The following is a 22,790-nucleotide window of genomic DNA, read 5'->3' on the forward strand; positions in this document are numbered from 1 at the left end:
GGCTCGCGGCGGCGGAGGCGGCCGGCTGCCACGTGCCGGCTGCGGAGAGGCTGGCGGTGGCGGCGGACGTGTCCAGCCGGGGACAGACGTGTCCGGCCGGCGCGCGGAGGGTTTTTAGGGTTTCGAGGGGGGGTGAGATCCGAAAAACGGGGGGTATATTTATAGGCATAAGTGGAGCTAGGAGAGTCCAAATGAGGTGCGGTTTTCGGCCACGCGATCATGATCGAACGCTCTAGGACATGGAGCAGAGTTTGGTGGGTTTTGGGCCAAATTGGAGGGGTGTTGGGCTGCAACACACACGAGGCCTTTTCAGTCCCTCGGTTAACCGTTGGAGTATCAAACGAAGTCCAAATGGTACGAAACTTGACAGGCGGTCTACCGGTAGTAAACCAAGGCCGCTTGGCAAGTCTCGGTCCAATCCGGAAATGTTTAATCCCCACACACGAAAGAAAGCTAGAAATGACCACCGGAGGAGAACGAAGCGCCGGAATGCAAAACGGACAACGGGGAAAATGCTTGAATGCACGAGATGAACACGTATGCAAATGCAACGCACATGATGACATGATATGAGATGCATGACAAAGACAATAACACACGGAGACAAAGACCTGAACCCGAGAAATAAATATAACTTAACGCCGGAAAAGGCAAGAGTTGGAGTACAAATTGGGAAAGTTACATCCGGGGTGTTACATTGACGGCCACCACGCAGCAGCCCAGGCACTTGTAAGTAAGGCCTTCCGTACAGGTTTTTATTGGCCAACAGCCCTGGCAGATGCACAGCATCTGGTTCAACATTGCGTTGGTTGCCAGCTTTTTGCAAACCAAAGCCACATGCCACCAACCTCCCTCCAAACTATCCCCATTACTGGGCCCTTTGCGGTCTGGGGGCTCGATATGGTCGGACCCCTCAAGGGGGGAACCCATAAGAGAAAATACTTACTGGTCATGGTGGACAAATTCACCAAATGGATAGAAGCCAAACCTGTCAAAACGGCCGAATCCGGACCGGTGATAGACTTCATATCCGGGGTTGTACACCGTTATGGCGTTCCCCATAGCATCATCACTAACAACGGCATGAACTTTACAGCCGACGAGGTGAAACTTTGGTGCAGTAACATGGGCATCAAGCTCGATTATGCTTGTCTATCATCGGCAAACTAACGGTCAAGTCGAACAAGCGAATGGTCTTATCATGAGTGGTATTAAACCCAGATTAGTCCGGTCCTTAAAGGAATCAGACACCCATTGGGTAGAGGAGCTCGACTCCATACTATGGGGGCTGCGAACCACGCTGAATCGTACTACCGGATACACACCGTTTTTTATGGTGTACGGCGCTGAGGCGGTGCTGCCTTGCGACATAATTCATGACTCACCTCGAGTGCGCATGTACGAAAAAAGAGAGGCCGAGCTCGATCGACAGGACAGTTTGGATGCCCTGGAGGAGGAGTGAGACGTGGCAAAGGCCCGTTCCGCATTCTATCAACAACAGGCTCGAAGGTATCAAAGCAGAGAAGTGCGGGCCAAAACCTATAACGTTGGTGAACTAGTTTTGCGCCTGCCAGAGAAGAAAAAGAACAAGCTCAAGCCCAAATGGGAAGGTCCCTTCATTATCGACCAGGTTCTGACCGGTGGAGCGTACCGTCTATGAGATGCATCAAATGATCGACTCGAGCCAAACCCATGGAATGCAGCCAGACTCCAAAGATTCTACGCCTAGCGCCGGACTCTATGTTCGTCTCCTTACCTCCATGAATTTTTTGCACATCTGTTTTTCCCTCTTTCTTTCTCTCTTTTCTCTTGAAAGCCCTAAAGGGCTAAACCTGTGTCTTGGTTACACAATCTTGACACGCTAACCGCGCTCAATATACCTGGGGGCTTCCTATACAAAAGCTTAATCTAATTATTTTTCCGGGCATCATGCCCCGCACATGTGTTATTCTTCCGCATGTACCCTTTTTTCGCCATTATATGCATCGGTATGACTTAAGTTTAGCCAAGCTGGGTTGCCTGGCTCTTGTGTTCATGCCCTACGTTCCCGTTAATTTGGCTAGGGCATAAGGGGAGCACCTCTACGATTGTTACTGTCGGTTCAGCCGGATGTGTACCTCAGACTGGGTGAAGCCGAAAGCTAGTGTTCTTAAGGGAATATTCGGTCGGTGAACAAAAGATGACTTTCATTTAAATTACTACACGCCCCCAGATGTTTTTAACCTGCGTCTCACAGTTCAGACATGCACATTAGGGCATGCGTATATTCTCCCTGGAAGATGTTTCTTACTACCCATGTAATGTAACATAGCTAGTTGGGTACTTGTCTGTTCAAGCACTTATGACCCCTACGCCTAGTTTCCACGCATACCCCGGTTTTTATATAACCGAGTGGGTATTCGGATACACTTCGGACTATCAGGTCCAGAGGTCGAAGTGAAAAGGTCCGCCATGACAAGTGATTTATAATCCGGCTAGGGACATTACATATATCACTTGAAGTACACAGTCACTAAGACTGATTAAATTCTTCTTCTATGCCATCCAACAGGCTGTCTTGCCTACAATCCTGTTGGGAATACTTGGCGGCTAACTCTACTTGATCATACACTAAACTGACAGGGATCTCTTTCCCATCAGGCCCCACAGGTCCAACCTCGACCATGTGGTTTGGGTCAGCCTTGGTGTATCGTGTCTTCACCATAGCCCAGGCTTCCCGTGCACCTTGTCGGCAGGCTGATATCTTCCATAACCGGAAGCGCCGTCGTGCTCCCTTCAGCTTCTCTATAAGCTCCCGCATGCCTCCTGGCGGGGACGCGGACGGCCACAAGGCTTGGGCAATACTCTGCATCACCTGTTGAACTTGTTTGTGCAGTTGTGAGAGCTCTGGCAGAAGATCACCCGAGGACCCGGGCATCTCCTCCGCGGGACGACCTGTCAGCATACCTGCAGATATAACGCTGTTAGCAGGCTTCTTCGCCGAACTCTTGGAAAAAGTTCGTTCAAGCACTTACTAAAAATGCTGTGCTGAAGCCGTTTATTCTCCTTCACGGAGTCCGCAAGCTGGGCTCGGACGTCCTTCAGTTCCACGCCTAGCCGGATATTGGCATCTTGGAGATCATTTTCTCCTGCCTGACTCGCGTCAGTACACGCTCGCCAGCGTTTCGTTGTCGCTCATCACGTGCCGTATCCACCTCCACGGCCTCCGGATTCACTCCAGGGCCACCTGCAACATCTATTGTTAGGTGTGCACATACGTCGCATACTACCTGGTACTGATATTCTTTGCAATAGACAAAGGAGTTATCAGGGGGACCATTTTTTGACTCCTTCAATGCGGCAACAGCAGCTTCCAGCTGGGCCTTGCACTTGTCCAGCTCTTGAAACAATTGGGAAATCTTCTCCATAAGAACCTGCATAAATATCGATCCTTAAGTCAGTTGCGTCAACTGTTTCAAGTCTCAGGGGCTACTAATACATATAATCATCAGATTTACTTACACGTACATCCCTTACATACTGGTCCGTGGCTCTGGCTAGACCATTTTGAGCAGCACGGAGGTACGCGTCTCCAGAATTGAAGGCATCAAATGCCTCCAGTGACAAGCAAGCGTCACGGAATAAGGCCCGGCGACGCCTATGATTCATGGCGCTCTCCACTTCTGAATTTGTAGCGGACAATCTATCCGCATCCTCTGTAGGAGGAGTATCCGGCGTCCGCCCCATGTCGGCTTCCGCCTCTATGTCCGGCCCTGGAGCCTGACTGGTGGAAGCGTGATCGGCAGCCTCTCCAGACATATTCTGGCGAGCGTTTTTCCTATTAAAGAAACATGGACATCATTACATTTTGAGAAAGACGACAACCACGGAGTGGGGTTTTTCCTTCATACCTCTGCGCTGGCGTCTCCGTCCTGACCGCCTTCCTTTTTGGCCTACCTGGCCTCGGTGCCTCTTGTTGGCGAGTTGCTGCGGGTTCGGTACGGCGTCCCGAATGCCTTCCCTGTAAAACACCATATGTATATGGTAGGTGAAGTGTCTAAAAGGGGATCCTTGTTTTTGGAGCTGGGATTTTGGTTTTTCTTACGTGCGACGCAGGGAGCAGTCCGGGATAGTCGGCCGTAATGGCCACTGTAACACCCCAAGTGTCATGCTACAGTAATCCCCTGTTGATGGTGCCATGTCATCACACTACTATTGCTAATCTTCACTTGATCCAAATCACAATTCAAATTCAAATCCAATCTGAAGTCAAAAATCCATATTTGTCCGACATGAAAACTAAAATGTTCATCATGTGGCAAATAATCATTTGTTAATATTGGTTGTGAACCAACTTTTTGCAAGGTGTTTAAATGGCCTAAACCAATTAAAGCAGTGGCTAAATCAATAGATTAAATGGCTTTTTAAATTTATAAAAATTTCAAACTATTTCAAAAGCCTCACAACCTTGTTATGGCAGTGCTGACTATTGCAATGTAATTATGTGGCCAAGTCCCACATTTTACAAAATCCTTTTGGCACCCCAAATATTACCATGCTTTTTCTGTAAAAAGAAAAGAGCAAAAGTAAAAAAGGAAAAACACCCCCCTGACCCCCTGGGCCTTAGTCATCTGGGCGGCCCAACCCAGCGGCCCACCTCCCCCGGTAGCCTCCCTTCTCTCTGTTCACCCGACCCAGTGACCGCGCTCGCCGGTCGTCACCGAACCCTGTCGCCATCCCCGTCGGGGAAGGGATAAGGGCGACATCCCCTCAACCCCGCGGGCTCCCCGCACCCACTCACTCTCCCTCGACGCCGCCTCTCCCCTCTCTCCCTCTGGCCTCGCCCCCTTCTCCAGATTCGCCTCGCCCCGACGCACTGTCGCCGCCGCGTTGCTGCGCCACCGCGGCCACCATGCCCTCCTCACCGCCCCAATGTGCCCGCAAGCACCATGACCGTCTTCTGCTTTATCTGAACCGATGACCTCAAGGCTGGAGCCACCCCAGCGCCAGATCCCCTTCGTCTTCTTCCTCGACGGCCATCCTGCGACCTCACCATCGATTTCGGATGCTCCGCGCCTCCCCGAGCACACTGCCACTTCAATACGGCTCCCGGTGAGCCACCACGTCTCTTCCCTCGCTCCCCCACACGGATCCATCACCGTAGCCGCCATTGCCATCGCCGCCCGAAGCCCACTCCGCAACGGAGCTCGTCACCGTCGTCCTTGTCGATGTCTTGCTCACCCGACCTAGCAACCATGCTCTGGGACTCGCCAGGACCCCGTAGAGCCTCCCAGTAGTCCTGCCGTGCCCTCTAGCCGCAGTTCGCGCGAGGGCCAAACTCCGGCGTCTGCTCCGCCGCTCGCCGCCGTAGCTTCCCGCCGTTTACAGCCGCACTGCTCCCGTAGATGGTTGCGGCGTTGAACGCTCGTTCGAATGAGCCTAAGCACGCCCCGAACAGAGCGCCGTAGCGTTTTTCTGGTCAAGTCCAGCGAGCTTCGCCGCGTTTTTGGTCGCCGGAGTTGTCTCCGGCGACGCGTCCGACATGGCGCCAGCGTGGCCGTGGGCCCCACGCGCTGGGCCGCTGATCGCTGGGCCCCGCGGGCCCAGTTGACCAAGTCAACTGCCCACGTGGCAGCTCTGGCTCGCTGACATGTGGGTCCCGCGAGTAAAACGTTTTCTTAAAATAAATAAAACGATTAATTAAAACGTTAGTTAAATTAGTTAGTTAATTAGTACTAACTAGTCACTGACTGCTGGGGCCCACGCCCCCTAACTAACCCTATTAGTTTAGTTAAGCCTCTGTTAGACAGAGAGGCTGACAGGTGGGTCCCACCTGTCAGTTTGACTGGTCAGTAGAGCTGACGCAGTCTGATGTCACCGCTGACGCAATAAACCTTTTCTGCTTTTAAAATAATTCAGAAATTGGTTTAAGCTTCGAAAATCCTTAACTTTTAAACCGTAGCTCGGATGAAAATGTTTTCTATATGAAAGTTGCTCAGAAAAATCCAACGAATCCGAATAAGCTGCCCGTTCATCTGTCATATGCCCCTAGCATGCTGAACTTGGAACTTTCCCCCTCTTTTCCTTTGTCCGGAATCTGCCTAACATCAGGAATCCATCCTCGGATGTTTATCCCCTCCGTCTACAACGTGTAGTACTACGTTAGGGCAACCCTAGCTCTGCCCGTCGTCATGTTATGCCTTGTGATGCATTGATTGCTCTGTATTTACTGTTTCTTCCCGCTCTTCTCTCTGGTAGACCCTGAGACTGATGATGCCGCAGTGATCGACTACATCACCGACGACCCCTCCTTCTTGTCTGAGCAACTAGGCAAGCAAACCCCCCTTGAGTATTCCGATGTCGCCCATTTCTTTCCTCTCATGCTTGCATTAGAACTTCTACTGCTTTCTGTATGATCCTACTCTGATGCATAGCATGTTGTTGTTACCTGCTTTCATACCTTACCTACTTATCCTAAACTGCTTAGTATAGGTTGGTTAGTGATCCATCAGTGACCCCCACCTTGTCCCAGTTGCCTCGCTTTATGTTCGATGACTCGATCAACATGATCGACATCCAGGTCCCGACACCCCACATCACCCCCCTAGTTGTACGACACTACAAAGTTACTATCGAGTGCCGAGGGTGAACCTCATACATCACTCCTGATGAGATCTCTGTAGTGTAGCTATACGGTCGACGTCATCGAGGGTGATTTCCTCCTTAACCACTTCCGTTACCGCTCTGTCGTGCAACCCCTCAAGTGTGAACCTCGAGGGTGGATCCTCTTACGTTCACCTTGATGATAACATCGAGTGGGATTCACCGGGGGTGATTCCTCGGGTTTTCCCCTTGGTGTTAGACACACAGTTACGCATAGTTACTATGGTTACTATGACTTTACACTGAGCCATGTTACTAAAGATGGGTCGACCCTGAGGGGTACCCGCGCGAGCTTAATTGCGAGTGATGTGGAGTCGGGTTGACCTGAAAGGTGCCCGCAAGATACCTATGAGGCGTGGCCGGGCATTCTTAGCCCTTTTCGCAAGTACTCGAGACGGGGCGACGGGGTCACATCGATCGTGAGTCTCTGCTCGTTACCGCGCGTTCCTAATCCACTACAATTTGGATATTTGATCCGAGGGGCCTCTCGCCTGATAGCACTAACCATCACGTGGGCATAGTATGGGCGTTCTGTGTCGTATACATCAGCCAAAGCTTAATAGACGTCAGCGACTGAGCGGCGCGCGCCGGGTGGGACTGGAAAGCACCTACCTTGTTGAAGGAGGTAGCTAGGTCTGCTCACCGGGCGCGTACGCAACGTGCAGGAGTTCCCGGGGAGATGGCCCATGACCCCTGGGGGCATAGGTTTAGTCCGGTGTGCTGGCCTCTCTATTAAGCCTAGGTCGGGTTGCGGCGTATTGTTTGGCCGAGGCCGGGCATGACCTAGGAAAGTGTGTCCGGCCAGAGTTAATCGAGCATGGTGGGTAAGTTGGTGCACCCCTGTAGGGAAGAAAACATCTATCGATAGCCTGTCCTACGGTAACAGACACTTGGAGTTGTATCCCGATCGATACAACTAGAACTGGATACTTGTGATGAGAACTGGATGGTGATGAGAATTGGATTGTGATGACACTTGTATAGTATGGCTATGGGATTGCTTTCTCACAGGGAGTCGAGAAAGGATCTCTGGCCGAGGTTGATAACACTTCTACTACTTTACTTTATGCTACTCTACTCCTTCGTGTTGCTGCAAGATGGTGGTTTCCAGAAGATGCTAGTCTTCGATAGGCTTGGCTTTCCCCTTCCCTTATGGCATTCTGCAGTTTAGTCCACAGATACAACCCCTTCCTTCGATACAGATGCATACTTAGTTTAGATCTGATGTAAGTCTTGCGAGTACTTTGGATGAGTACTCACGGTTTCCTTGCTACTTCTTTTCCCCCATACCCGATTGTTGCGACCAGATGATGGAGCCCAGGAGTCAGACAACGCCACTGATGACTACTACTACCCGGAGGATGCCTACTACTACGCGACGGCCGCTGATGACTTGGAGTAGTCAGGAGGCTCCCAAGCAGGAGACCTTGCCTTTTTGATCATTTTTGCTTTTGTGCTAGCCTTTCTAAGGCAATCTTGTTTAACTCATGTCTGTACTCAGATATTGTTGCTTCCGCTGATGCTTGTGCTTTCGAGCTTATGTATTCGAGCCCTCGAGGCCCCTGGATTGTAATATAAAGCTTGTATTATTTTAATTTGTGTCTAGAGTTGTGTTGTGATATCTTCCCGTGAGTCCTTGATCTTGATCGTACACATTTGCGTGTATGATTAGTGTACGATTGAATCGAGGGCATCACAAGTTGGTATCAGAGCCGACTGCCTGTAGGTAGCCCCTTTTCAACTCCTTGGCCAAAGTTGAGTCTAGTCACTGGAAAACTTTTACTAACATGGTTGTGCGGCCCATGGGCCCACGTCGCCATTTGGGTGGTATTAGGATCTTTTATTCCTCGTCTATACTCTGGGACTCTGATATCTCTTCTATTCGGGTTAAAAGGTTTTACGAACTCGAACATTAGGATCTCGTGATCACATCCGCCCGGAGAGCCCCCTTATTTCAGATGACCGCCTGCTGCATCAGAAGATTCCGAAGATACTCTACGATATTCTCTCGAGACTTTGTGCCCGTTGCCTTTGCAATTCCCTACTAGTGAAATATCCTTATGGATAACTCTATCCCATTGGTCTTGTTATTACAAGATGCCCTGTACTTTCTCTCCCTTTCTCGAGAACCCTTTGAGCTTACTGCCTTGCAGTTCCTTGTCATCTGAATGCCCCTACGGATAACCTTGTGCACCTATTGAGTATCTGCTCATCCTTAGTTGACTCATGTACTTCACAAAAGTCTTCGTAATACCATTCGTTCTTGTCAAAATCCTCAACAGCCTATTGTTCTTGAATTTCTTGCTTGCTTGCATTATGGTTAATACCATAAGTCTAGTAATCTTATTGTCAGCCCTTGTCATTATAATTTTGAGTCTGTTGATACAATATGTTGCGAAGGCTCGCAACCCTCTATCAGATCCTAGAATTCATCCTTCCGGCTCAGACGTCATTTTAACATGAGCTGAATCTTGATCAATCAAATCTCCATCGATTGTACCCCTAAGGATATTCTACCTATCCATCCTTAATCAGAGCATCGCTTCTGATCCCTTGTCTTGAAAATCATAACTCCTTTACATTTGAGCTCTGAGTTAGTCAGTTATTTCTATAATCTGATATCCTTGCATTCTTTCTTCCTCTGGTTGAATACTAATGCTCACATCAGATACCTTGTGAACCACCAAATCCTTTGTTGGGTTTTATCCGACAACGTCCTTCATATTCAATCACCTTGTGAGCCTTTCCTTGGATACATAATGCCATTGGTAAATTGTATCCCCTGCTTCCTCAACCATGCTCTACTTTCGAGCTTGAGTTATTTACTCGTGAAGTTTATGGTATATGTTCATAACATGCCCCAGTGATCTGAACCTATGCCTTCCCTAATCTATGTGAACTCAAAAGTTATGCGGGTTATACTCTACTGGCTTTTCATCAGATAAAATTTCAATACTACAGCTTCATCAAGAGCGAGAAGTAAAATGAAAGGTTACGCATTCTAGAAGTGGGAGTCGACCCTGAACATTGTGTTAATGCCCACGGACACGGTGTGGGACTTATCATGAAAGCTTCTGGCAAGGATATTTAATCATTTGGGTAATTCTTCCGGTATCGTAAATTGGATCCCTTGCAGTTATGGTCCCGACCATATTTCCTCCTTGATCCCATTTACTGGGTAAGTTAAAATTACTTATCCTCTGCAATTTTTTCCCCTGTCCAACCTCTACTCCGATTTACCTTCTGGCATTACACCTAGTACTTGATACTGGGAAGCTTTATACCCATCACATCATTCCTAGCCTGATCCGCTATATGTTTGTCATGTCAACTTTTTAACTGTGCTACCTGGTCCTTATGCCCGAAGCAACTTCCGACGATGAGCTAAGCTTACGTCGATCTTCCTCATCTTATCATTTCACCTCGAACAACAATCTTGAGTTTGAGATTGTGTCGAATCCGTGGTTCTCATAGCCCTTACTTCTTCCTTCCTTTTCTGCTCGGTGACATCTTCATGAAACCTCTCGACAAATGTGTCGTGATCATCATCAACATTCTGAGCTTTTCCAGGAAATCAATCGAATTCATGGTGAGAAATACAATCCCCCCCCTCGATGATTTATGTTATCATCATAACATTCTTGCCTTCGCCAACACAAACTTGTTCATATAATTTCGGAAATACATCCTTTTGGCATGTCGATGGATTGTGGCTGAGCCCGTCGGCCACACCCTCATCTTTTCCCTTCTAAAATTGTATGACTTATTTTCTAAGTTGTTTCCGATGTATCCTTGGTGTATCCAAAGTCCGACCTTGCTTGAAGACCATGTCAATGCTATCTCGAAGCTTGTCTGTGGTACTTCGATTTTCAACGAGCCCAATGCTAAATGTTTCCTGCTCAATTACCCAAACACCACTTTATGGGTAACGTCATGAAATTCCTCTCCCCTTACCTAAGTGGTTTTCTACCTTCTATCCGGTATTGGATATCATACTCTGCTTGTTCTTGGGAAGGATATACCCCTGAAATATGTGTTTAAGCACATTTTCCTTTCCATTGTTCTGTTTAATCTGATAATCACATTTTCCTTTCCATTGTTCTGTTTAACCTTCTTGAGGTTTATATGATCTAAGAAGTAATACGTCACTGCTTTTATAAACACCTCGATGTACTACTTGGTCAGAATACGCCTGTTACTATTGATGGTGGCATTCCAGTATCCACCGATGGACGAGAACTTTGCCTATTGGTCCGCCTCGTTCAACAAGCAGGAAAATGGTTCTCTTCGTCCCTCGCCCTTGGTACCAACGTTGTTGCCGACATAACTGACAGGCTACCCTCTGACAAGCCTTGCTATCATAATCGTGCAAGATGTCAGCACTCTTCTTACTTTTAACCCACATGGTGGGCCCATAACCCACAGTTCCACAGGATCAAAACCTGACTCTCCTGTACCCCCTGTTTCGAAGGTTATTCCTCCCTCTTGGCTTCGTATCATGTCACAAGCCACCTTCCAAGAGATGATCTATTCCTGATGCTCTGAACCCCTTTCTCACACTCTGTTCAGGTATCGATCGTTTGTCCATTCGCTTGAAACTTCCTATTGTACCTTCATATTTTGCTCGCGATGTTTTATTAAGTTTCAACTCGAGGGATACTTCTGCCACATTCCCTGATTTGTTCATCAGATAATTAACCCTATAAGGGTCAGTTCTCTGAAGTTACTCTTTACTTCCCCACTTAAATCTCGGGACAAGATTTCTTGTAGTGGAGGAGATTTGTAACACCCCCAGTGTCATGCTACAGTAATCTCCCGTTGATGATGCCATGTTATCACACTACTGTTGCTAATCTTCACTTGATCCAAATCACAATTCAAATTCGAATCCAATCTGAAGTCAAAAATCCATATTTGTCTGACATGAAAACTAAAATGTTCATCATGTGGCAAATAATCATTTGTTAATATTGGTGGTGAACCAACTTTTTGCAAGGTGTTTAAATGGCCTAAACCAATTAAAGCAGTGGCTAAAACAATAGATTAAATGGCTTTTTTAATTTATAAAAATTTCAAACTATTTCAAAAGCCTCACAACCTTGTTATGGTAGTGCTAACTATTGCAATGTAATTATGTGGCCAAGTCCCACATTTTACAAAATCCTTTTGGCACCCCAAATATTACCATGCTTTTTCTGTAAAAAGAAAAGAGCAAAAGTAAAAAAGAAAAGGAAAAACACCCCCCTGACCCCCCTGGGCCTTAGTCATCTAGGCGGCCCAACCCAGCGGCCCACCTTCCCCGGTAGCCTCCCTCCTCTCTGTTCACCCGACCCAACGACCGCGCTCGTCGGTCGCCACCGAACCCTGTCGCCGTCCCCGCCGGGGAAGGGATAAGGGCGACATCCCCTCAACCCCGCGGGCTCCCCGCACCCACTCACTCTCCCGCGACGCCCCCCTCTCCCCTCTCTCCCTCTGGCCTCGCCCCCTTCTCTAGATTCGCCTCGCCCCGACGCACTGTCGCCGCCGCGTTGCTGCGCCACCGCGGCCACCATGCCCTCCTCGCCGCCCCGATGTGCCCGCGAGCGCCATGACCATCTTCTGCTTCGTCTGCACCGACGACCTCAAGGCGGGAGCCACCCCAGCGTCGGATCCCCTTCGTCTTCCTCCTCGACGGCCACCGTGCGACCTCACCGTCGATTTCGGATGCTCCGCGCCTCCCCGAGCACACTGCCACTTCAATACGGCTCCCGGTGAGCCACCACGTCTCTTCCCTCGCTCCCCCACACGGATGCATCACCGTAGCCGCCGTTGCCATCGCCGCCCGAAGCCCACTCCGCAACGGAGCTCATCACCGTCGTCCTCATCGACGTCTTGCTCACCCGACCTAGCAACCGTGCTCTGAGACTCGCCAGGACCCTTTAGAGCCTCCCAAGTAGTCCTGCCGTGCCCTCTAGCCGTAGTTCGCGCGAGGGCCAAACTCCGGCGTCTTCTCCGCCGCTCACCGCCGTAGCTTCCCACTGTTTAAGCCGCACTGCTCTAGATGGTTGCGGCGTTGAACGCTCGTTCGAATGAGCCTAAGCACGCCCCGAACGGAGCACCGTAGCATTTTTCCGGCCAAGTCCGGCGAGCTTCGCCGCGTTTTTGGATGCCAGAGTTGTCTCCAGCGACGCGTCCGACGTGGCGCCAGCGTGGCCGTGGGCCCCACGCGCTGGGCCGCTGACCGCTGGGCCCCGCGGCCCAGTTGACCAAGTCAACTGCCCACGTGGTAGCTGACATGTGGGTCCCGCGAGTAAAACATCTTCTTAAAATAAATAAAATGATTAATTAAAACGTTAGTTAAATTAGTACTAACTAGTCACTTACTACTGGGGCCCATGCCCCCTAACTAACCCTGTTAGTTTAGTTAAGCCTCTGTTAGATAGAGAGGCTGACAGGTGGGTCCCACCTGTCAGTTTGACTGGTCAGCAGAGCTGACGCAGTGCTGACGTCACTGCTGACGCAATAAACCTTTTCTACTTTTAAAATAATTCAGAAATTGGTTTAAACTTCGAAAATCCGTAACTTTTATACCGTAGCTCGGGTGAAAATGTTTTCTATATGAAAGTTGCTCAGAAAAATCCAACGAATCCGAATACGCTGCCCGTTCATCTGTCACATGCCCCTAGCATGCTGAACTTGGAACTTTCCCCTCTTTTCCTTTGTCCGGAATCCGCCTAACGCCGGGAATCCATCCTTGGATGTTTATCCCCTCCGTCTGCAATGTGTAGTACTACGTTAGGGCAACACTAGCTCTGCCCGTCGTCATGTTATGCCTTGTGATGCATTGATTGCTCTGTATTTACTGTTTCTTCCCCCTCTTCTCTCTGGTAGACCCCGTGACTGATGATGCCGCTGTGATCGACTACATCACCGACGACCCCTCCTTCTTGTCTGAGCAACCAGGCAAGCAAACCCCCTTTGAGCATTCCGATGTCGCCCATTTCTTTCCTCTCATGCTTGCATTAGAACTGCTACTGCTTTCTGTATGATCCTACTCTGATGCATAGCCTGTTGTTGTTACCTGCTTTCATACCTTACCCGCTTATCCTAAACTGCTTAGTATAGGTTGGTTAGTGATCCATCAGTGACCCCCACCTTGTCCCAGTTGCCTCGCTTTATGTTTGATGACTCGATCAACATGATCAATGTCCAGGCCCCGGCACCGCACATCACCCCCCTAGTTGTACGACACTACAGAGTTACTATCGAGTGCCGAGGGTGAACCTCATACATCACTCTTGATGAGATCTCTGTAGTGTAGCTATACGGTCGACGTCATCGAGGGTGATTTCCTCCTTAACCACTTCCGTTACCGCTCTGTCGTGCAACCCCTCAAGTGTGAACCTCGAGGGTGGATCCTCTTACGTTCACCTTGATGATAACATCGAGTGGGATTCACCGCGGGTGATTCCTCGGGTTTTCCCCTTGGTGTTAGACACACAGTTACTATGGTTACTATGACTTTACACTGAGCCATGTTACTAAAGACGGGTCGACCCTGAGGGGTTCCCGCGCGAGCTTAATTGCGAGTGATGTGGAGTCGGGTTGACCTGGAAGGTGCCCGCGAGATACCTACGAGGCGTGGCCGGGCATTCTTGGCCCTTGTCGCAAGTACTCGAGACGGGCGACGGGGTCACATCGATCATGAGTCTTTGCTCGTTACCGCGCGTTCCTAATCCACTACGATTTGGATATTTGATCTGAGGGGCCTCTGGCCAGATAGCAATAACCATCACGTGGGCATAGTATGGGCGTTCTGCACTGTATACATCATCCGAAGCTTAATAGATGTCAGCGACTGAGCGGCGCGCGCCGGGTTGGACTGGAAAGCACCTACCTTGTTGAAGGAGGTAGCTAGGTCTGCTCACCGGCCGCGTATGCAACGTGCAGGAGTTCCCGGGGAGATGGCCCAACCCATGACCCCTGGGGGCATAGGTTTAGTCCGGCGTGCTGGCCTCTCTATTAAGCCTAGGTCGGGTTGCAGCGTATTGTTTGGCCGAGGCCGGGCATGACCCAGGAAAGTGTGTCCGGCCGGAGTTAATCGAGCATGGTGGGTAAGTTGGTGCACCCCTGCAGGGAAGAAAACATCTATCGATAGCCTGTCCTACGGTAACGGACACTTGGAGTTGTATCCCGATCGATACAACTAGAATTGGATACTTGTGATGAGAACTGGATGGTGATGAGAATTGGATTGTGATGACACTTGGATAGTATGGCTCTGGGATTGCTTTCTCGCAGGGAGTCGAGAAAGGATCTCTGGCCGAGGTTGATAACACTTCTACTACTTTAATTTATGCTACTCTACTCCTTCGTGTTGCTGCAAGATGGTGGTTTCCAGAAGATGCTAGTCTTCGATAGGCTAGGCTTTCCCCTTCCCTTCTGGCATTCTGCAGTTTAGTCCACAGATACAACCCATTCCTTTGATACAGATGCATACTTAGTTCAGATCTGATGTAAGTCTTGCGAGTACTTTGGATGAGTACTCATGGTTGCCTTGCTACTTCTTTTCCCCCATACCCGATTGTTGTGACCAGATGATGGAGCCCAGGAGTCAGACGACGCCACTGATGACTACTACTACCCGGAGGATGCCTACTACTATGTGACGGCCGCTGACGACTTGGAGTCGTTAGGAGGCTCCCAGGCAGGAGGCCTTGCCTTTTCAATCATTGTTGCTTTTGTGCTAGCCTTTTTAAGGCAATCTTGTTTAACTCATGTCTGTACTCAGATATTGTTGCTTCCGCTGACTCTTGTGTTTTCGAGCTTATGTATTCGAGCCCTCGAGGCCCCTGGCTTGTAATATAAAGCCTGTATTATTTTAATTTGTGTCTAGAGTTGTGTTGTGATATCTTCCCGTGAGTCCTTGATCTTGATCGTACACATTTGCGTGTATGATTAGTGTACGATTGAATCGAGGGCGTCACAGCCACCATGGCGTCATCACAGCTCAGTTGATAGAACTGCATGTCTATCAGCTCCACGAATATGTCCGAATCTTCTTCAAGTCCAGGACCGAGGGCCCGGTCAAGGTCCTCTAGTTGTGGAGATGGGTTGTTGACCTCCCTTACAGCTTTTCATAGTTCCTGTCATAAAATGGCAAGGTAAGTACCTACGACAAAAAATGCGGGAAGAATGAGAGTAAGGAGATATGACTCACCCAGCTTGGAGGGTTGTACATGGAGAATCCATCCCGTGGCTTGATGTGGATGAACTCCTCTTCCTCTCCCTTGAATAACTCGGACAGAATTTTTGCTAAAGCAGCAGCGGGGTCTGGTCCCTTAAGCCCGCAACGGGTGGTAAGGGAGTCCTGGATTAGGGGGTCTCCGGACAGCCGGACTATATCCTTTGGCCAGACTGTTGGACTATGAAGATACAAGATTGAAGACTTCGTCTCGTGTCCGGATGGGACTCTACTTGGCGTGGAATAAATACGAATATGGATATCTCCTCCTTTGTAACCGGCCTTGTGTAACCCTAACCCTCTCCGGTGTCTATATAAACCGAAGGGTTTTAGTCCGTAGGACAACAATCACAACATACAATCATACCATAGGCTAGCTTCTAGGGCTTAGCCTCTCTGATCTCCTGGTAGATATACTCTTGTACTACCCATATCATCAATATTAATCAAGAAGGACGTAGGTTTTACCTCCATCAAGACGGCCCGAACCTGGGTAAAACATCGTGTCCCCTGCCTCCTGCCTCCGCCGGTTTTGACACCGACAGTGGTGCTTTCATTGAGAGTTCCTCTGTGTCATCGTTGTTAGGCCTGATGGCTCCTACTACCATCAATAGCGATGTGGTCCAGGGTGAGACTTTTCTCCCCGGACAGATCTTCGTATTATCATCGATAACAACGCCACCCACAATCCAATACGCGATCCACGCGAGGGCTCGCACCAAAAGGACGGTGCAACCAGATCCATCTATGGACCACACAAGCGCGCCCCAGCATACGATGTAACACAACAAACATCCGAACAACGCGGTACACCCAGATACAGGGGTGCCGCACACCCCCTATGTTTCACCGATGAGGTCCTGGACCATGAATTTCCAGAGCGATTCAAACCCATAAACATAGAGGCATACGACGGAACAACAGACCTTGGGGTCTGGATTGAGGACTATATCCTCCATATCCATATGGCTCGAGGAGATGATCTCCAGGCCATCAAGTACTTACCCCTCAAGCTCAAAGGGCCAGCTCGTCACTGGCTTAAAAGCCTCCCCAAAAACTCCATTGGAAGCTGGGAAGAGCTCGAAGACGCTTTTCGGACAAATTTTCAAGGGACTTATGTCCGACCTCCAGACGCGGATGATTTGAGTCATATAACTCAATAGCCCGGAGAGTCAGCCCGAAAGCTTTGGAACAGGTTTCTTACTAAAAAGAACCAAATTGTCGACTATCCGGACGCCGAAGCCTTGGCAGCTTTTAAGCATAGCGTCCGTGATGAATGGCTTGCCAGACGCCTTGGCCAAGAAAAGTCGAGAACAATGGCAGCATTAACAAGCCTCATGACCCGCTTTTGCATGGGTGAGGATAGCTGGCTAGCCAGATGCAGCACCAGCGACCCCAGTACATCTGAAGTTAGAGATGGAAACGGGAAATCATGGTGCAACAACAATAACAAACGTCGGAATAAAGAAGACATCACGAAGAGCATGGCAGTAAACGCTGGATTCAAAAGCCCTCAGCCAGGTCAGCAAAAGCCGCCCTCTAAAGGCGCCAGAGACGAACTATCCAGCCAAAACAAAATTCTGGACCAAATATGTCAGATCCATAGCACCACTGGTAAACCAGCTAATCATACCCACAGAGAATGTTGGGTCTTCAAGTAGTCCGGGAAGCTCAACACCGTACACAAGGGGGAAGATACACCAAGCGAAGACGAGGATGAGCCTCTCAAGCAAGACACTGGGGAACAAAAGAAATTTCCACCAGAAGTCAAAACGGTAAATGTGTTACACGTGATCAAGGGGAGAAACAAAACGGCACTCCCAGAAAAATATGCCCAAAAGCATACCACCGTGGAGTCCTGCCACAGGTCGTCTCAACCAATCACTTTCGACCATCGTGATTACTCAACAAGTATCCGATGTGCAGGATGGCCTGCCCTGGTATTAGACCCAATAATTGACGGATACCACTTCACACGAATCCTGATGGACGGTGGCAGCAGTCTCAACCTGATATACCAGGATACAATCCGCGAAATGGGGATAGACCCAACGAAAATTTGCCATAGCAATACCCCCTTTAAATGAGTAATGCCAGGCCCAGGGGCTCATTGCACGGGCTCCCTGCTATTGAAGGTTATATTCGGCTTCCCCGATAACTTCCGTAGCGAACATTTAACCTTCCACATCGCTCCGTTCCAAAGTGGCTATCAAGCACTACTTGGACGCGAAGCTTTTTCTTGCTTTAATGCAATACCACATTACGCTTCCCTAACGCTCAAGATGCCTGGACCACGCGGCATCATTATAGTGAACGGAAGTATTAAGCGATCTTTGCGCACCGAAGAGAATGCGACTGCCTTGGCAGCCGCACACTAAAAACGGCCTCACCAACTAAAGCATTTGATAGGTCGTCAAGACCACGGACGCGATTAGACGAGTCCAGCGCTGCTATATGTAATTTTTACCGGATTGATGGCCACACCCCTATTACAAATACAAGGGGCTTAACACGCGCAGACAAGTGGCAATTTCTACTCATTTTTAGTTCTACATGGTTTCTTTAAAAACTATCTTTTTGCATGACAAATTTTTCACCTAAGTTCCTCTCTTTTACAGATGATCATCGTGCTACACCCGTCCAGGATATGGCACAACGGAGACACAGGCGCAGACATGCAGCAGGGACCCGCTCCAAGGATTCTTTTTAGATTAAGACCATGCGTAAACCTTTTTTACTGTCTCTTGTTGATACACATCCCTCGAATTCTTAGTACAATTGAGGATGCTGACGTCTTGGCATGTGGCCACGTCAGAATAATGCACGTACCTGGACACAAGGGGCTTCTTACAAAGGGCACTGTTTAGGGCCGATTTAAACCATAAAGACCGAATACCTCAGGGAGTGTTCGGCGTCGCGAGTTTGGCCTTATATGCATCAGCTCCGAATCATTAGCTTTGGTCAAATGTTGGGTTTGCCCGGCTCCTGTGTTTTGGTGCCTTACGTTCCACTTTATCGGCTAAGGAAACACCAGGAGAACTAGTGCGATTGTGCCCTGGTTCATCCGGACGAGCACCTCAGTAGAGAAAGCTGAAAACTGACTGTCATGATATAGCGTGAGACTGGTCAACCACTCGATGACCTATCGAAATGTTAGAATTCCTCTGCCTTAACGAAGGGCCGTTTTCCGGCCAGGCATATACGCACCCCGAGATGAGGAGAGTGCGGAGCCACCAGGGGCTATCTAGTAGCCCCACTGTCAAACTCCTATGGCTAAGTGAAAGTGTTAAAGCATTATAGTCCAGTTGCCTCGTTCGCTGCGCTATCACCTCCTTAATAGGACCAAGACATTGGGTTAAGTGTGAACACGCGTTTTTTGCGAGCACCTCCGCATTATATGCGTGGGGGTTGAAGCCGACGACTACAATCTTTCAGGTTATATACATATATACACAAACGGCCGCACATGAGGCATCACATTGCTTTCCGGCAAAAGTATAAATACAGCCTTACTATATTTCATAAAAACATTGTGTTTACAATGGGAATACATGTCATTCAAACATAATATTCTTTGAGCACTGGGATTCTATCAAACAAGCACCCTCAAGAACCTCTTCAAAATAGTGCTCGACAGCTACTCGGCCTATGGCCGAACCTTGCGCCGGAACAGTGGTAGCATCCATCTCCGCCTAGTATGCCTTGACACGGGCAAAGGCCATCCGCGAGCCTTCTATGCACGCCGACCTCTTCATCGCATTGATGCGCGGGACCGCACCAAGGAACTGCTGCACTAAGCTGAAATAGTTGTTCGGCTTTGGCTTCTCCAGCCACAAATGATCTACAACAGACCTCATGGCGAGTCCGGACAACCTATTAAGTTCGACCCATTCGGCTAGCTGATCAGTCAAGGGAAGCGGACGCTCTGGAACATTGAATTGCGACCAGAATAGCTTGTCCACTTCATGATCTGATTGATCTTGGAAGTATTCGACCGCATCGATAGTGCTCGCCGCCAAGTCCATATATGCGTCTGCCGAACTCCACAGCCGATCTAGAGGGGCATACCGTGGATCTCCGAACTTCCTCTGCAGCAGAAAGGGCTTCCCAGCCGCAATATCCCCGGCTTCGCGCAGCTCCTCCTTCTTCGCCCTCATAGCAGAGCGACTATCTTTGGTCGCCATAGTGGCCTTCTCAAGGTCCGCTGCCTTCACTCGGTTCTCTTCTTCAAGGAACTGGCAACGGTCGGCAGTGCCTTTTAATTCTACAGCAATGTTGGCCATCTTTTCTTTGCTTTCGCAATGAGCAGCCTTCTTGGCTCTTAACTCTTCGGCCGCCTTCAAAGCAGCTGCATTACTAACCCTCGCTTGTTCCTTGGCTCGGGCGAGTTCCGCCCGAAGGGTCTCCACGGTGGCAACTCCGTCTGCAGTCACAACATATTAAAGATACTGGCATCATGCTGCTCTTATTGTGTGACATTCACTAGAAAACATTACCTACCCTGTGATTCGTCAAGCCGCTTATTAGCAAGCTCGATGTCGGCGTCTGTTGCATCCAGTTGTCGTTTTAATTCGGCAAACTCACTAGTCCGGCTAGCCACCGGAGCTTCCACCACCTGCACATAAAGGCAGTCTGGTTATTGCCTGGGACTATGATCCTCTGTTCGCTGCCATTCTTGACGACAACCAGAGTCTCAGGGGCTACTATCTACACAGGGCACACCTAACATGTGTGGTACTATCACATATTATTTCACGTACCTCAAAGCCTGTCAGTAGACTCATAAAGGCTTCATGTAATCCGCTTTAGGCGGACGAAATTCTCTCCATCACCGTACCCATCAGTGTACGGTGCTCTTCTGAGAAGGCCGCTCGCCCTAACAGCTCCCTCAGAACGGCCGACCGCATACCAGACGGTGCCGGACTCTTTTGTTTGCTCTCTTCGGGAGCCGGACGCTGAGGACTTCGGGAGCCTATGGGATTATCTTCTAGCCTCACCGGATCCGGAGAGGCCCTCCGTGACGACACTTCGGGGTCGCCCGCTTCTTGAGCGGAGGAGTCCGGGGGAGGCGTTTCGCTCTCCATCATCTCCGGAAGAAGATCCCCCGAAGACGAGCTCATCTGAGAAGGGCAAAATCCCGAACTGCAAGATATATGCGGTGGTTATTTTCTCAGAAGAAAGATAGTATACCTTCACTATTAAAGTATTTTTTTGGATCACTTACAACTTGTTAGAGGGCTGATCCCCCCGTGGACTTTGTGCGGCAAGAGCACCCCTCGAGGCAGGACCCTCTGTTGGAGACTTCTTTTCTCGTTTGGAGGCCTCAGCTTCCGGATCCTCGGAAGCAGTCCTCTTCCTCCCCCGGCTATCCTCCTTTAAGGAGACGCTCATTCCCTTGGTTGGAACTGGCAGCGATAGGGTCCCGCTTCCTCCCACATTATTCCCCCATGTATCTTCCTTCGAGGGCTCCGGGCAAGGTGCAAGCTCGAGCATCTTTTCCAATACCGGATTTTCCAAACCCTCAGGGAGGGGGGGCGAACACCGAATCATCTTCGCCTTTGTTAGCCAGTCCTGGTCAAAGAGCGATCTCTCAGAAATAACTTCGTGATGAATAAAGGACAATGTGTTCGGCTAGAGGATTTCTTACTTGTTCGGTGGCGCGGTTACTGCTCAGGCCCACGTCCTCATTAGCATCCGGACACTCTATTTGAGGTCCGAAGAATGACTTGTACATCTCCTCGTGCGTCAGGCCGAGGAAACTTTTAATGGCACGCGGTCCTTCTGGGTTGAACTCCCACAAGCGAAGGGGCCGGCGTTTGCAAGGCTGTACTTGACGAACCAGCATAACTTGTATTACCATGACCAAATTAAAATCTCCCTCGAAGAGATCTCGAATGCGGCTTTGCAGTATAGGCACGTCCTTGGCTGGACCCTAGCTCAGACCTCTGCTAATCCATGACATTAGTCGTGGTGGGGGGCCCGAGCGGAAAGCGGGGGAAGCCGCCCACTTGGCACTTCTGGGAGCTGTGACGTAAAACCACTCCCGTTGCCATAATTCGGACACCTCTGGAAAGGAACCTTTCGGCCATGGAGCTCCTGCCATCTTGCCTATTGATGCACCTCCGCACGCTGCATGTTGCCCCTCGATCATCTTCGGCTTCACTTCAAAGGCCTTGAGCCATAGGCCGAAGTGAGGGGTAATGCGGAGGAATGCCTCACACACGACAATAAATGTCGAGATATGGAGAAAGGAGTCCAGAGCTAGATCATGGAAATCTAGCCCGTAATAGAACATCAAACCCCTGACGAAGGGATCCATAGTGAGGCCTAGGTGTAACACCCCGGATGCAACTTTCCCAATTTGTACTCCAACTCTTGCCGTTTCCGGCGTTAAGTTATTTTATTTTCTCGGGTTCTGGTTTTTCTCTCCATGTGTTGTTGTCATTGTCATGCATCTCATATCATGTCATCATGTGCATTGCATTTGCATACGTGTTTGTCTCATGCATTCGAGCATTTTCCCTGTTGTCCGTTTTGCATTCCGGCGCTTCGTTCTCCTCCGGTGGTCATTTCTAGCTTTCTTTCGTGTGTGGGGATTAAACATTTCCGGATTGGACTGAGACTTGCCAAGCGGCCTTAGTTTACTACCGGTAGACCGCCTGTCAAATTTCGTATCATTTGGACTTCGTTTGATACTCCAACGGTTAACCGAGGGACCGAAAAGGCCTCGTGTGTGTTGCAGCCCAACGCCCCTCCAATTTGGCCCAAACCCCACCTAAGCCTTCTCCATCATCGAGAGCGTTCGATCACGATCGCGTGGCCGAAAACCGCACCTCATTTGGACTCTCCTAGCTCCCTCTATGCCTATTTAAAGACCCCTCCGAATCCGGATCTTCCTCTCCCCCGAAAACCCTAAATTTGCCTC

Source organism: Triticum dicoccoides, chromosome 4A (genome assembly GCF_002162155.2).
Source record: "Triticum dicoccoides isolate Atlit2015 ecotype Zavitan chromosome 4A, WEW_v2.0, whole genome shotgun sequence".
Lineage (NCBI taxonomy): Eukaryota > Viridiplantae > Streptophyta > Magnoliopsida > Poales > Poaceae > Triticum > Triticum dicoccoides.